The following is a 17,275-nucleotide window of genomic DNA, read 5'->3' on the forward strand; positions in this document are numbered from 1 at the left end:
CACGTAACCGTTCACATGTAAAACTAATGCTGTGAAGATGCAATGGGGCTGGGCTGTCAAGTTTTAATCCAGGTGCCTGGCTTGTATTTCATGCAGATGCAACTAGAGCAGATTGTGTGGTAATCTTCAAATGACAAGTGCTCAAAATGCGCAGCTGCCAATCTAGATCCTGTAGAGGTTCTGAAGGTGTGTCCCTTAACGCCCTTCAAGACCTCCCATCATTGTCACCGTGTGTGTGGGTGGTGTGGTCAGGTGGGACTGGGAAGGTCGTATGCCACTGGGTCCCAGAGCACACCTACGTGACACCAATTGACCTTAGCTGTCTGCTGGGGGAGTGGGAGAAGCTGCCTCTAAAGCTGGAGATGCAAAATGGGTGCTAATGGGAGCCTGCCACTCGGAAGTCATTCTAGATGTGAGTTTGGAAAAAAGTGGGTGGCTCCATTCCCTTCTGCAAAGTGAGGCAGAGAATTAACTCTTCATTGTCAAAGAACCAAAGGAAGAGTCCAACACGACCCAGGAACGCTGGGGTTTTGCCGTACTCTGTCCCTGCCGTACCCCACCCCATCCTATATTCTCATCTTGACTAATCATCAACTTTCTCTTCAAGACCTCTCAAAGTTGTATGAGCTAGTCTGAATCCTGACAAATTAAAGCTTTCTTTTACCGCGTTGGAGGAAGTGCCATTTCACATGAAGAAAAGTGTGAAGTGTTTCTCTGAATCTACTCCCCTGGTCTCAGAAAGTGGCCCTTTGTCCACTGCAGAGCATCAGCAGCTCTGGAGCCCCCTGTAATTTGGGATCATATCTCTGTCCCAGGACAGAGACCAGAGTGACCTCCTTCCGCTTGGGGCAGTGGGGAACGGCTTGCCGCGCCGCCCTGACCTCGGACCCAGGCCCAGCCCTGGGTCACTGACTGCTCCTGCGACCGCCCGGCTCTCCCCCACGTTTATTCCCCCCCCCTTGCTATTGGGACGCTGGGCCCCTCCCTAAAGCCACCAGCAGTTGTGATGGACCAAGTGGCAGTCCTCTGCCTGGCATTAAGGCTCCCTCCAGGCTCTCTTGCTGTCCCTTTGGTCAGACCAGTCTTCCATGCTTCCTCGCTTCTGCCCCCAGGCATCTGCCCCTCTTTTTCAGAGTTCTTCCTGCTCCCACTGATTTTCTACCCAGTTCCAAGCCTGACTCAGGTAGAGCTTCACTGTGGGGTCCAAGGACAGGCATTATGCATGTTAAAGACACAGACTACTAGGGCCACCCCAGACCTTTGGTCACAGAACTGTGTTTTCCCAGACCATTGAGTGGTTTGCATGTGCCTTACAATGGGAGAAGAAACTTTGAAATGAAATGGTCTCCAAGTGTGGGCCTGAGGCCATCAACAGCAGCAGAATCACCATGCCAGAAATGCAGATTCCTGGTCATATCCTAAAGATAAAGGAATTGGAACTTCTGGGGGTGAGACCCAGGAATCTTCATGTTTGACACCCTGATGTGATTCTCTTGTATTTTCTTTATAAATTATATGTTGTATAATTAAAAAAATCACAAATCACTATAATTTTAATAGCAAGTAAATTCTAATAAATTATTTCAGTAATAATTTTAATTGTATTAATTATAAATTCGTCTACATTGTTACAGACATTAGATATCAAATATAAATATGTATGTTAAGGGCGCCTGGGTGGCTCAGTTGGTTAAGCATCTGCCTTCGGCTCGGGTCATGATCCCAGCATCCTGGGTTCAAGTCTCACATCAGGCTCCTTGCTCAGCAGGGAGTAGGCTCAGCCTACTGTTCCCCCAGCTTGTGCTCTCTCTCTCTCTGACAAATAAATAAATAAAATATTTTAAAAAAATATGTATGTTATTTGTTACTGTATGTGATGAGTTTTACTTGATACATGAAGTACATTGTAATAAATCAGAACATCATGGAGAAGGCTGACATCTCATTTAGCCACCATACCCTGTGGCTGTCCTATTCCCAGAACAACTTCATTGTATTTACACACACGTGTATATTCCGAGAGAAATCACGTATTATACACTTTATACATATGGTACCTTTTGTATCATTCTGCAACTTTCTTTTTTACACTCAGCAATATGTTTTGAGGAGCTTTCTGTGTTAGAAAGCAGAGGGCCACCATGTACAAGGACCACCAACTATTCCCTTGTATACATTTCTTAAGCCATTAGTGGACAGTTGGGTTATTTATGGTTTTTCTACAATGCTATAGTGAACATTCTTGAACATACCTCCTGCACCAGAGTGTGTGGGTTTCTTTAGGGCAGAAATAGCAAAGGGCTGGAAAATGGAATTGTTGGTCATGGAGGGATGAGCATTTTAAGCGTTTAAATGCTATTGCCAAAATGGCTATAGCCGTTCAGCGCTTTACACCTTCAAGTTTAATCTCTTTGTTTTGGGTTGATTTCACATGAAGTCTGGAATTGGACATTATGTTATAACATCAGAACAGATGATGCTCCAAAGGAGCTTGAATTCACCTCCTATGACCAGTACAGCTGACGTGCACTGAATCGTCTCAGCACTCTTCATGGGCTCACTTGTTTCTTCCTCATGTCCCTGATCCTTTGAGGTGGATACTCCCAGAGTACCAATGCCAGACTGAGGCCCTGACCAAGCCTGGAAGGTAATGAAGTAGCCCATGTAAGATTCCAAGTTGGTATCTACTGCACTCCCTCATTGGCTTTTCAGATTCTGGGTAAGCAAGGGACCGGCAGGATCTAAATTCACATACTTGGACTGAGACTTCTTCAAAGACATATTCATAGTTGACTTATCTCAGGAGATCATTAGGAAAATACCCACATAGAAAAACCAATAGGATCTGCAATGTAGGAGATGCTATAGTGTGTAAAATTATCTATCCAGAGCTTCATCTGGATGCCAGTGAAAGGCTCCCAGGAGTTGCTGCAGCAGAGACAGAAATTTGGGGGGAAGTCACCAAAAGCACTATTAAAAACAAAAGAAACATAAGCAAACTTTGTTTTTGTCCATGGGTGAGGATGTGCCCAGGCCTCAGCATTTCAGTCTGTACCTGCACTGTTTCCCTGACCTGGACGGAACAAGAAGCCACTGACCTCATGCACCTTCTGAGTGGAACTTTCTTAACAGTTCTCCAGGGTTATCGCGATAGACTCTGAATTTAACAGCAGCCCTGGGTCTCCGTCCTTTAGGAGCACAATTGCATTCCGCCTGGTTTTTTCTTTGCCACTTTTTACAGAGACAAAATGTGTGACTTTTCTTGATGAGCAAACAGCCAAAGGTGTTCGGGAAGGTCTATCATTTTTCTGGTGGCAAGACACCCTAAACTAAATTCATTAGCGGCTCTTCTGTTTGGAATTTCAAAATATTCTCTGACCTATATAAATTCCTTGTTCTGTCCTCTACTAATAAAAGAAGATTAACTGGCATGCACTGTGGCTACAGAGCAAAGCAGTAACATAGTCTAACAAAAAGGGGCTTGGAGACTGTCATTCCACTTTTGAAAACCTCAACTCTGGCCCCTGCTTCCTCTCTTCCTAAGGATTTTTCTTCATGTCTATAGTTTTATGAATAGTAGATCGTAGCTACCGCTTTTGAGACACAAGTCAAGACTTGTCCTTAGTTCTACATGGATTTGTTATTTATTCATGTTTCTATATTTCCCTACCTTTTAGAAAAATATGAAAGGAACACAAGTTTGGCTATGTTTTGTGAGCAACTAACTAATGAGTCATGTGGGCAAATGCTGAGCAGGTGACCACCAACTCAAATAAATCAGTTCCCTCTCTACTTCTCAGTTTTCTTTCCCTAAATAAACATGACACAGTATGCCCATTGGTTCATTCATTTGACAAATATTTATTGAGCTCTTAGTCTGTGCCTTGCACCGGGTGCAGGGTGCTGGAGCTACGGTGGTAAACAAAATACATACGGTTCCTGCCCACATGGAATTTAGTTATCAGTGGACATTAAAGCCTTGCAGGGACAAAAACACTGTTTTGGTCAGAAGCAATATACATATCTGTTTATGGAAACATTCTTTTCCCCCTCTGTCTCTAAAACCCATGCTCTTATGTGTCTACACCATGTATTGGCGCTTACTCGATGACACGTTAACAGCAGCCAACTGTAGCCTCATCAAGAACAAATGCATGGCTTAGAGTTTTCATATTCCCAATGCTCAGGATGATGGGGTAGGTGGCTCTGAGCCCTGAACATGGCCTTAGGCCCAAGAGTCCCTAGCCTTCTTCCTTTCCTAAATGGCCTTTCAGCTGGGACAGGCCATTGTAGATGTTGAATGTATGATCACAATGATAATAAAACTGTTATTTTCCTACCAGAATTAATGATGGGTACATCTGTGCCAAGATACCTTTGTGAATATTAATGATTTGAACAATCCAGGCCTGAGTTTGTGGACATTCAGGGACACTGCATTTCATGTTCATTAAACTAGTTTAGACTAGTGATTTCCTGCCTAGTTTATGACCATGATTAGCCCCTGAAATCTGAATTAGGCCATTTTGGTTGATTTCATTTGGTGCAGAGTTAAATTTAGCTCACTGATTGTAAAAGAAACCATCCTGTCTTCACTCTCAGTTTCTGGCCCTTCCCCTGGCTCTGAGCTCACACGAATACTCCACTACCTTGAATAACTGCAAGTTTACTATTTAAGAAGTATGGGGATTGTCATGAATAAGCCACAGCCATCCACAGTGCAGACTGAGGTCTACTAATTAGCATCAGGTCCAGGCAAAGGGTCCCTGTTGGGACGGCCCGAGTGCTGACTGGGGATCAGAGTTTAGTCATCTCTGGTGAGCCAAGCCCCCATGCACTGTAAGGGAGTGTGTTAAGTGTCATTAAAGGAGCGTTCAGCTCTTACCAGCAGTTTTGTTCCTTTCACCACTACCCACACCCCCAACGCTCCTCCACTCCACAGGGCAGAACAGAGGATTGGATAAGGACAAGCAAAACCTCAGGCTGGCCATTCCAGGAGTGGCAAGGGAGAGAGAGAGAGAGGGAGGAAGGGAGGGAGGGAGAGAGACTGAGAAGAGAAAGAGAGGGTGGGGTGTTGAGCACCTGCATAACTCATCCCACTTCTATCCAACCTTTCCATTGCTTTCTGAGGACTAGGGGGATCCCCCTTTCAACATTATTCCTTTAAATTAAACTTTGAGGACAAAAGGTATTTAACACCTTAAGAAGTAGGATGACTGAAATTTAGAGTCTCAATTCTGAACTTTTGAATCTTGAAAGCCACTCATTTGATTCCTTGTATATTTACTAAACAAGTGTTCATTGAGTAGCTACCATGTGCAAAGCACTGGGGATACAAAGGTGAACACTTTCAGTCTCCATCTTGGAGGAGCTTGTAATCCTGAGTAAAGGTAAGAGATGATTGTACTCTTGTGTTGGAAGAGCCATGCCACATGGCCCATGATGTGTTATGGGAACACAAAGGAGACCACCCAATCCAGATTGGGGAGGAGGTAAATCAGAGGCTATGACATTGCAGCTAAGACCTGAGAGACATAGAAGTCAACAATGAGGATAGGAGACAGATATCCAGTTTGCCTTTCCATCACTGTGATTTGTAACTTTGGGGGTATCAGAAAAATGATAGGTCTTTCCTTAAAGGTCAGCTGAATGTACTACCTAAGTATGACCGACCTCTCACCAAAGGCTGGCTCAGAGTGGTTATCAAAGCTCAGAGGAAACCAGGGTTATTTTCAGTTAGGAGTGAATCGCCACATATAACACAATGCCCATGACTTTGGGACCAAAATTCAAGAAACATTAGGATATTTCCTGGTTTCCTTTTCTTTCTTTCTTTTTTTTTTTTTTTTTTAAAGATTTTATTTATTTATTTGAGAGAGAGAGAATGAGAGACAGAGAGCATGAGAGGGAGGAGGGTCAGAGGGAGAGGCAGACTCCCCGCCGAGCAGGGAGCCCGATGCGGGACTCGATGCGGGACTCGATCCCGGGACTCCAGGATCATGACCTGAGCCGAAGGCAGTCGCTTAACCGACTGAGCCACCCAGGCGCCCCTGGTTTCCTTTTCTTGATTTAGCAAGTTAGAGGCTAGAGGAGAAATAAAGGAAGAGTTCCTAGCTCTAAGTAACTAGAGTTACTAGTGCTAAGGATCTCATGTATTGTTGTTGCTAGTTTTAAAAACAGATCTCATGTATTGTTGTTGCTAGTTTTAAAAACAGCACAGTTGTCTATGTAATATAATTACTTATAATCTCCCCTGCTTAAAACAAATTGGAGTAAAGTCTTCTAGGAAGAGGCAAGAGGGTCATGGCAGAGACACTATGAATTTTTTGTGAGGGGTTGGGGGTTGAGGGAGCATTGGAAATGGCATATGTGGCACTGATTTTTGGTCCTTGATGAGAGTGAGGGAGGGGATGGCTCATAGTCTGGTGAAAGAGGATGGACAAGTCATTACAAGTCAATGGAAAGAGCAAGGTGCTCTTGGCAACATGCAGGAACAGAGTGGAGAACCAACGTGGGTATTCCACACGTGGAGAAGAACATGGAAAGTGTGCTGAGCAGGACTAGTGTCTCTAAAGTGCCCCTAACATCCCATGCTTTCAAGTACAGTCACATGACACTGTTTTATATCCTAGCTTTGATTGTAGCATTTTTTTAGCTTTTATGAAAATAACACTGTGAAGGAAGGAAACGAATTTAGGGACTTTGACAGGATTGTTCTTTTTAAATTGCTTTCTCATTTTTGTTGCTATTAGCATCTACAATGCAGGAAAACCCAATTAAAATAGTATTATCTTTAAAAAATTTATACAAAATGTTCAACCATACATAAAAGTGGAGAACAAAATACAATAAACCCCTGAATTGTCTCGTCTTAACCTCCCCATCGCACACAACACAATTTTTGTTTGGCTTTGCTCAAATAGTTTAAAGCAAATTCTAGGCATCATTTCATTTCATCCCTAAATGTTACAGTAGGTATCTCTATCAAAGAATAACTTTTTAAAAAACATAACCACAATGCCATTTTCATGTGATACAATACCCAGAACAAACCAAATTTTCCTAAATAGTTCCAATAATAATTTTATAGTTGTTTCATTCAAATCAGGATCCAAATAAGATCTACACATCATATTTAATTGAAAGTCTCTTTTGCTCTGTAAATTCTTCTCCCTGCCCTGTTTTTATGCCATTTACTTGAGGAAGGGGAGAAATGAGTCATTGTCCTGTACGATATCCTACATTCTGGATTTGGCTGATTGTTTCCTCCTAGTATCATTCAACTTGTTCTTGTATTTACTGTAAACTGGGTTAGATTCTTGTTAAAATTTTTTTTTGGCTAGAAAACTTCACAGATGCCTTGTATTTTCTGATGTATTACATCATGAGGTGCACCGTGTCTGACTGCCCTACTTTTAGAGATGTAAAAACTGATCAGTGGGTTCGGGTGTTATCAGCATGGTCCATCCAAAGGTTCCCTGTCAACCTTTCACCTAATAGTTATTGATGGTGGCTGCCTGGATTCTTTATTTCATTAGGTGTTCCAGTGTGGTGGTTTTTCTAACTCTATCATTCCTTCTGTCTTTATTAGCTGGAATTCTTCTATAAAGAACCCCTTATTATCTCTTTGGTTGCTCTGAAATACAGTTCATACCAGAAAGGCAGGAGGAGTGCTTGGTTGTCTTCCTTTACCCACTCTTAATTCAATTTAATCCATTGTAGGCATTGTTTTCCAATGCTCAAATTGTCTCCTCCTTGGCCAGTGAAGTCTCCTCAAGTCAGCTTCTGTGTCATCTTGACTTGACCCTAGCAGGACTCGATACCTCCCTTGCTTTTGAGAACAAGTGTCTACAGATTATTTATTTATTTATTTATTATTTTAGATTTTATTTATTTGAGAGAGAGTGAGAGAAGAGTGTGTGCGCATGTGAGCGGGGGAGGGGCAGAGGGAGAGGGAGAAGCAAACTCCCTTCTGAGCAGGGAGCCCGATGTGGGACTCGATCTCATGACCCTGGGATCATGACCCGAGCTGAAGGCAGATGCCTAACTGACTGAGCCACCCAGGCGCCCCTCTACAGCTTCTTTCTGATGAATTCACTAGACTTAGGAAAATCCTTATACCCCTATCCCCACTACCTTTTTTTTGCCCATCCATGACAAGTAATGGTTTATACTGGTTGTATCAGTCAGGAAGGCTTTCAGCTATAAGGAAGCATAATGAACAAATAGAATTTTCAATTTTTTCACAGAACACAAAGTCCGGAGCAGGCAGCTGTTAGCATTTGTTCAGCAGCTCATGGGGTCCAGAGCCAGCATAGCTGTGATTCTCTTGGCCTCTCCTTCCTGGTTGCAAAATGGCAGCTCCTATTCCAGGCATCATGCCCAATTGGGGCAGGAAGAAAGGGGACGGCCAGAGCCAGCTGCAGCTGTCCCTTTCTATCAGAAAAGCAAAAGCGTTCCCCAAACCACCACTCCACCCCCATCCCACTCAGCTGAATTCTACCCAGATCTTATTGGCCAGACTGGATTAGATGGACACCCCTACTTGCGAGGAAGGCCAGGAAAGTGATCGCTTAGTTTTGCTGGGTTCTATAGTCCAAGCAAGCAAGGGAGTGGGGCTGGGAGCGAACATAGGGCTACTAGTTCTGGGAGAGTAGTCTCGAGTCCTGAATCAATATTCCCTATCCTGGTTTTTTATTTTAATTTTTTTTTAATTTAAAAGATTTTGAGAGAGGGCATGCGTGCATGCAAGTGGGGGGAGGGGCAGAAGGAGAGAATCTTCAAGTGTACTCCCAGGATCCATGAGATCTTGACCTGAGCTGAGATCAAGAATCTGATGCTAAACTGACTGAGCCACTCAGGTGCCCCTTTTTTTTTTCTTTTTTACATAATGTCTAATATTCCTTGATTTTGAAGCAGGGTGGGACAGTTCAAAGAATTGTGAGCTGGAAATGAGTAAAGCTTTATTTGTAAGGCTGCTCTAAGGAAATGATATCAGCTGTTTTGACATCCGTGCCCTGATGGCTCGGCTCAGCTCCGTTCAGTTATCAGATGCCAACTCCCACTGTGTGGCCAAGTGTCCCATCTCCTGTCTGCACGGGGACAGAGCAGTCTCACTTTCATCATGACAGACACCACCGTTGAGCTGTAGTGATCCATATGACGCCAGAATACCTTGTGGCTACAGGTTCACAGAAGCCATTCAATCTTCGCACTGTTCTGGAGAAGAGAAGGGCTAACATGCAGCCAGCACTCGCTGACACCGACACACGAGCTTATTCTGCACGGACTCCCTGGAGCCTCACAGTCCTGTGTAGCCTTGGCCGTCCTGGCTCCTCTCTGAGGAGCCCACCCCACCTGTCCATGACCTCCTAACAATTCAGCAACTGAAAGCCAACCCCTGGCCTAACAGGGGTCCTAAGACACTACTCCCACCAGCACTAGGGCCATCCATTCCGTGTCCACACATTTAGAGGTAATTTAAAAATATTTTTACTATCTTCCAGAAGAAAAACATTGTTACTATTCCTACTGGTCATTTTTCTGGACTGTCCATGGCTGAAGGCAAATGACAACTAATTCAAGGAATGGAAGTGGATAATTCCATCACTGACAATCTTGATTTCCTCGAGGCTAATGAGTCTCATATTAGAAAACCTGAGTTGTTCTGATACTAGTTTTATTTTTTCTTTAATATTCATGATGCAAGCAAAAGAAGCCAGACACAAAAGAACACACTCTATATGATTCCATTTATAGGAAGTTGAAGAAGAGGCAAGACTATAAGAAGTCAAAAGTGGTTACCCTTGGGGGGAAGCACGGATAGGGAACGGGCACAAGAAGGTCTCTGGGGTGCTGGTTTTGTCCTTTTTCATGATCTAGGTATAGAAATTGCTGGCCACTAACCCAGTGTCTATCTTCTTCTTTCTCCTGTCAGAATCTGATCTCCTTGTGGGGGTGGAGGTGGCAGGTGAAGAGCTGAACACCACATTTCCCAGCCTCCTTTGGAACTAGGGCTGGCCATATGACATACTTAGGGCCAATGGGATGCATGTGAAAATCCATGGGACTTCCAGGGAATCTCCTTCAGGCAGATAGGCTCAGAAATCCCCCTGAGTGTACTGAAGGGTATACTGCCATCAGCCTCAGACATCCTAACTGTCCATTCATGCACTCTTATGTAAAATTCCCCCATGTCACTAGTTCTGTGGTTTGGTTCACTTATTCAACAAATGCTGATTGAGCACTTGGGCTCATTAAGTTGGGCATGTGCTGATCAGGTGTTACAGATTCAGATGTCCCAGGGCCAGGCCTGTAATTAGAGATGTAGGCCTGCGCTGAAGCACCAGAACAGATGAAGGAGGACCTAGGCCCTGGCTAATAAGGAGGATGGGGAAAGCCATTGCTTAGCTCTAACAGTTGGTTTGACATGTGAAAAATTCAAATCTCAAGTTGTAATATCTTCCCATTTTTCAAGAGGGCCAGAAATCTTGATTTTATTTTTAAAATTAACTCTGCCATGAGGCTGGACTTCTAGCTATGGTAGAGTAAAATTGGACTAAGTTGGTATATTAGTTTTCTATTGCTATGTAACAGATTATCACAAACTTAACAGCCCAATCAACATATATTTGCTAACTCACAGTTCTTGTAGATCAGAAGTACAGGCAGACTCAACAGGGCTTTCTGCTCAGTGTCTTACAAGGCTCAAATCAAGGTGTTAGCTGGACCCAGGCTCTTAACTAGAGGCTTTGGAAAAGAATCCACTTCCAAGCTCATTGAGGCTGAAGTCATCACATTATGCCACATGAACATATATAAGAAGATCAAATGCAGCAGCATGTAACATTGACCTAAGTGGAATTTATCTTGGGGATGCAAGGTTGATTTAGCATCTGAAAATTATTTAATGCAATGTGTCATATTAATGTAATAGACAAAATCTACACAGTCAATGCATGCAGAGAAAGCATTGACAAAATCCAACACTCATTCATGATGAAACTCTAAACAAACTCTGAATATAAGGGAATTTCAAACAGATAAAAAGCACCTAAGAAAAATCTATAGCAAATATCATACTTAATAATGGAAAACTAAATGAGTTTTTGAGAACAAAGCAAGAATATCTACTTTCACCACTTTTTTAAAAAAGATTTTATTTTTATGTACTCTCTATACCCAATGTGGGGCTCAAACTTACAAACCTGAGATCAAGAGTCGCATGCTCTACTGATGGAGCCAGGCAACCTGAAGAACTAACCACTTCTATTCAATATCATATGGTAAGTTATAGGCTGTCAAGAAGATAAGAAAAAGAAATTAAAGGCATTCAGACTGGAAAAGAAGAAATAAAACTGTCTTTATTTTTAGATGATATGATCCTGCTTCTGGAAAATACTAGTGAATCTGAAAACACCAACTAGAACTAACAAGTGAGAATGTTGGAGGATATAAAAATCAACATTTCTATACTCTGATAATGAACAACCTAGAAATAAAGAAAATAATGCAATTCATAATAGCACTAAAAAGTGCTATTTTGTTACCCTTAGAAATACACATCTTTTGTTACCTAAATTACCCTTAGAAATAAAGGTAAAAAAAGATGTGTAACACCTAAAAACTACAAAACATTGCTGACAGAAATTTTAAAAGATCTAAATAAATGGGGAGATATACCATGTTCATGAACTGTTGAGACCCATTATTGTTAAGATGGCAATTCTCCCTAAATTGATCTGTACATACAACACAACTCCAATAAAAATCCCATTCCAAAAAAACTGTTTTGGTAGAAATTGACAAGCTGCTCCTAAAGTTTACATGGCATTGCAACATACCTAGAATAGCAAAACAATTTTGAAAAAGAGCAACATATTTGGAGGACTTATTCTGCCCATTTTAAAAACTTAATGTAGTCAAAGACCATGTCACAGTGGTGTAAGGATAGACATATAGATCAGTAGAAATGAATAGGAAGTCCAGAAAATCCTTACATTATGGTAAATAGATTTTCAATGAAGGTGACAAGGCAATTTAATTGGGAAATGATACTCTTTGACAAATGGTTCAGGGGCAATTGACTATCCACATGCAATAAATGAATTAATTGATAAAATATGTAGACACTTTACATCATGTAGAACAATTAATTCAAATTGGATTATAGACAAAATTGTCAAATTGAACTATAAACTTGAAAAAAAAACACAGGAGAGGGGCGCCTGGGTGGCTCAGTTGGTTAAGCGACTGCCTTCGGCTCAGGTCACGATCCTGGAGTGCCGGGATCGAGTCCCACATCAGGCTCCCTGTTCAGCGGGGAGTCTGCTTCTCTCTCTGACCCTCCTCCCTCTCATGCTCTCTGTCTTTCATTCTCTCTCTCTCAAATAAATAAATAAAATCTTTAAAAAAAAAAAAACCACAGGAGAAAAATCGTTTGATTTTGGCTTAGGCAAAAATTTCTTAGATATGACATCCAAAACATGATTCATAAAAACGAAAAATTTGATAAATTGGAATTCATCAAAATGCAAAACTTTGGCACATTTAAAGATATTAAAAATATGAGAAGACAAACCACAGTCTGGGAGAAAATATTTGCAACTCATATATCTAATTAACGGCTTGTATCTGAAATATGTAAAAAATTCTTAAAACTCATTAAGACAAACAACCCAATTAAAAATGGGCAAAAGATTCGAATAGATCTTTCACCAAAGAAGATATATGAATGACTAGAAAGCACATGAAAACATGATCAACATTGTTGGTCATCAGAGAAATGCAAATTAAAATCATAGTGAGATACCTCTACACTTTTATTAGAATAGTGATAACCTAAAGGTCAAATAATGTCAAGTGTTGCCAAGGATGTGGAGAAACTAGAGCCCTCATATATTGATGATGGGAATATAAAATAGTAAGTCACTTTAGAAAATAATTTGTCACTTCCTTAAAATGTTAAAGAGTTATGACATGACCCAATAATTCGACCCAGAAATATACCCAAGAAAAATGAAAACATGTCCCCCTTTAGAGTTTATATAATTATGTATGGCAGCATTATCCACAATAGCAAAAATGTGGAAATAAAGTGTAGTTTATCTATATAATGGAATATTATTCAGCAATATAAAGGAATGAACTGATACAACTACATGAACTACAAAATGGATAAATCTTATGCTAAGTGAAAAAAGCCTGACACTACAGACTACACATTGTATAATTCTATTTATATAACATTTCTAGAAAGGCAAACCTACAGAGATAGAAAACAAATTACTGGTCGCTTAGGACTTGAAATTGGAGTGTGAATGACTGCATATACACATGAGAAGACTTTTTGGGAGAGATAGAAATATTTTAAAACTGGATTAAGGTGATGGCTGCACAACTTTGTAAATTTACTAAAAATCACTGAATTACCATGTATTCTGGGTGAACTTTACAATATGCAAATCAGACCTCAATAAAGTGATTAAACATAAAAATTAAATCTCCCAAGTTTAAAATGCTCACAACTAGTTCAAATTCTTAAAAGATCTTTGTGAAAAAAAAATACCCCAAGTCTGCAGTGATAGCCGAAGTCTGTAGTATAAGTCCTTGGGCCGCCCTCTTGAAACGTCAGGGCCAAGTGGCATGAATAGAATTTTAAATGAAATAAAATCCTTGTTTTCTATGAGTTGAAGAGCCAAAGGCAGAAAATGGGAAAGTAAACAATTACAACAGCCAATGATAAATGCTCTAAGCGGGTTGCGCAGGGAGGTATGGGTCCAGATAGTCTTTGGCTCTGACTGGGTGCGGGCTGGGGCACCACAGAAGAGGTTGGACACTGCAGTTAGGTTCTGAAGCATAAGCAGGAATTCAGGAGATTGCAAGTGTGGGAAGTGGGGGGAAGAGGGGCATTTCCAGGCAGAGGGAACAGAATCGGCAAAGTCTTGAAGATGTGAAAAAGCAGTTCCGTTTGAGAACAGGGAAGGCTGGAGATGTGGCACACATGGAGAATAGAAAAAGCAGGAAAGGAAGGTGGGGACCACATTATGAAGGGTTTGGCAGGCCATGTTAAAGCTTTTGGACATGGGATTAAGAAGGAGTTTACTTGCCAGAGAACATGGGCATGCTTCTTTAGGCCTAAATTAAACTTTGTAAATCTTGGCAACATCATATTGTACTCATTTAAACATACTCATTAATATACCACTTACTGTGTCCCAGGCACTGTTTTAATACTTCAAATAAACTCACTTAATCCCATCAACAGTGGTTCTCAAACTCTAACTTGCATGAGAATCACCACAGTTTTTGATTTAGTACATCTGGAGCGGAGCCTGAGAATTTGCATTTTGATTCAGTTCCCAGAAGAAGCTGATACTGCTGGTCGAGGGAGCACACTTTGAGAACGATTGCTTTACAGCAAGTTTACCAGTGGCTTTATACCAACTTTATAAGAAAGGTATCATTATCACTGCCATCCCAGTGTTACAGAGGAGAAAACAGTTAAGCAACCTGCCCAAAGCCATATAGCATTAAGTGATGGGGCTGGGATTCAATGCCAGGCAATGACAGGCATATCTCCTAGGTCACAGGTTACAAACAGAGTTAAGGGCTGGCATTTTCAATCTTTGTTTGCAACTATCAAAAATATATTACACACACACACACACACACACACAGGTTGGCCTTAACTGACATCTGAGATACAAAAGTGAAACGTGCTAACTGATGCCAAGGGGGTGGTAAGGGAAAGTCTTTCAGGAACTCTGTGGGCCATTCCAATGAAGTATTATTTTGGTCCTACTGGGATGAAGCCAGGATTTAGAAATGCACGAGTATCAATGTATAAAATGACTAATTAAATATGTAAATGAAAATCTTTACCATGTCACACCTTGAAACTGAACTGTAGATGAGTACTCAATATCTATTGCTTTAAATATATTTTAAATTTTTTACAAATTATGAAAACTAACAATATCTGGAGAAGACAATATGATGCTTTTTATGTGTATGTGTGTGTGGGGGGAGGGTGTCCCAAGATGAAAATTGCAATTCTTTCAAGAATCTGCTTGCTTTTCACATCTTGAACTAATTCGTAGCATCTCCCTGGTTGCCTTCCAATAAACAACTTCTTCTTTAAATTGGTGGCATTATGTTATGTTTGAGATCTGAATCACAGAGACTGTAATGCAAACCTGCATGCTCCATCTTGTCGTTTTGTAGAGTGCTGTATATCTAATTAAAGCTTATGGGTCCATAAAAAGACTTAACATTAAAAAAGCAGTCTGTGTTGGAGAAAGCCCCAGGGCAGTTTGGAGGAGGGGTTTCTTCATTAATAATAAACATATTTGCTTAAATTCAAAGTTAAGTAATAATATATTAATTTGCACTTGAATATTCTTAAATATTGCCTAAGCATAATCAGATCATGTTACCACATTTATGGTGTGGAACTGAAAATGGGTCATGTTCTTGCCAGCAGCACTCTAGCTTCCGAAGAAATACGGGGGATGAATAAATGATTTACCATGTGGCCAGTACCAACTGTATCCCTGATGTTATTTGAATCAATTTAATATTCTGTTCCTTTTCATTTATTGTTTTGCTATTCATATGTCCTTGTTACCCTTATAGATTTTAGTCAAAACCTGAGTCACATGGCAACAATATAAATACTCTTTTCCAAGGGCTTATCTATTATGGCCGTTGTTTTGTGGTTACTGTTACATCTCAGGGGCCATAAGCCTGGTGGCAGAGGCTATCAACCACTGGAATTCCCTTGGGAGACCATTAGAGTAGTATTTTTTTCCCCTTTACTGGGTTCCCTAAATAGTGATACCTCCCTGAGGGGAAAAGTGCATAGTCTTCCAACTTCCCAGTAATAAAGGACCGAATTCCACAAAGGAGCTACTGCTTAACATATGGCTAGAGTTAGAATGCCAGCATCAAAGTGAGATTTTTCTTTTATGGTCTTCCTAAATCAGAGTGATCCCAGAGCTGGGGCTTTGACTCATCCTTAAAGGGTAGAGGCCCAGCCTGAGGCCTAGAGCCTAAGGCTTTCTCCAGTCAATGATCCATCACTCCATGCTAGAGCATTAGGGTAACTGGGAGTCCCCCTATAATAGAAAACCTTATGTTATCACCCTGAGGGTTTGCGCCCCCCCCCACCCCGACAATCCACTCTTACTTTTCAATCATCTTCAGACATGTAAAATTGATGCTGTGGAGAAAGTCTGAAAAAACAAAAACAAAAACCTGACATTTGCAGGTCAACAAAGACATTTGCTAAAGCCATCTAGATTTCTCTTCTGCACCCAATCAATTTAATCAAATTTGGAGCATCTAAGCAGCTTTTATTTGTATATTTACTTTTTCTTGTGTCCTTCTTCACTAGGCATCTTTTATTGGAAGGGTGGAAAGAAAGGAGAAACAGAAAGGGAAAAGCAGGTTGGAGAAACCCGGCACCTGGCTTGTTGGCTCTCCCTTTTAGTAACCTCAGAGAGCTGATTAGGCATTGCAAGACAAGCTTTCAAAGGTGGGAGTCAGTGCCCTACCCCACCCCCCGCCTCCAGCACCCCTCTCTGGCTTTGGTTAAGCTCCGTTCCCGAGTCAGCTGGCCTGGTGACCAGGCCGCTGAACCATCTAGTTAACTACGGTTAAGGTCTGCTGTTTTGAATCCCGGACTTCATATGCTTTAATACTTTCCACGACCTTTTGCTTTTCCAGGCGGTTTCCAGTGGAGGCAGCTAACTGATGGGGCCGGCTAGTGTCTCCCGTAGACCTTTAAAGCCAACGCTGCATTCAGATGGTGGGCGTTTCTCCTTTTGTTTAAATAGCAACAAAATCAACAAAATTCCTTCAAATTGGGTTCCCAAGAAATAAAACTGTAGAGAAAAAGAACATATTCATATGCGTATATATATACATATGAATGTATATTTAATTTTTTCCCTCCCCTTGCTTAAACTTGGGCGGGAAATGCGGCGAACCTTTAAAAGGGTAAAGTGCGTGCTGCCCTCAGCCCCCCGCTTCAGGACGCAGTCGGCGCGCACGCTGTCCCTTCCCTCCGATTTCTCCCGACAGCTCGCGCTACTTTTCTCAGCCATTGTCCCATATCCCCGGTGCTTCCTCCTTCACCATCCCCTATCCTCCGGCGCCTCGCCTGCTTCCTACCGCCAGCCAATGCCCAGACTCGCTGAGGTGAGACGCCGCCAGGATGCCCTCCAGCAGCCCGCGCGCTGGAACCCGCAGGTGCTGTCGGCCCCGCCCTTCC

At 41.7% G+C, this 17,275-nt stretch overlaps 1 long non-coding RNA gene across 2 annotated transcripts; it reads right to left on the reverse strand.

The window, feature by feature from the left end:
* Nucleotides 1-5,361: 5,361 nt before the first annotated feature.
* On the reverse strand, nt 5,362-17,264 carry LOC135364389 (uncharacterized). 2 transcript variants are annotated; one of them, XR_010411347.1, is made up of 3 exons: nt 16,992-17,264; nt 16,190-16,886; nt 5,362-11,297 (listed from the first exon to the last, which is right to left on the reverse strand). It is a non-coding gene; the product is annotated as an uncharacterized LOC135364389 (long non-coding RNA). The 2 variants fall into 2 exon arrangements; XR_010411346.1 differs by having other exon boundaries at nt 5,365-9,219; nt 11,208-16,886.
* Between the last annotated feature and the right edge of the window lie 11 nt (nt 17,265-17,275).

The sequence above is a fragment of the Mirounga angustirostris genome, unplaced genomic scaffold (genome assembly GCF_029215605.1).
Source record: "Mirounga angustirostris isolate CCGP_5_RB_7025 unplaced genomic scaffold, mMirAng1.0.hap1 SCAF_1, whole genome shotgun sequence".
NCBI classification, from domain to species: domain Eukaryota; kingdom Metazoa; phylum Chordata; class Mammalia; order Carnivora; family Phocidae; genus Mirounga; species Mirounga angustirostris.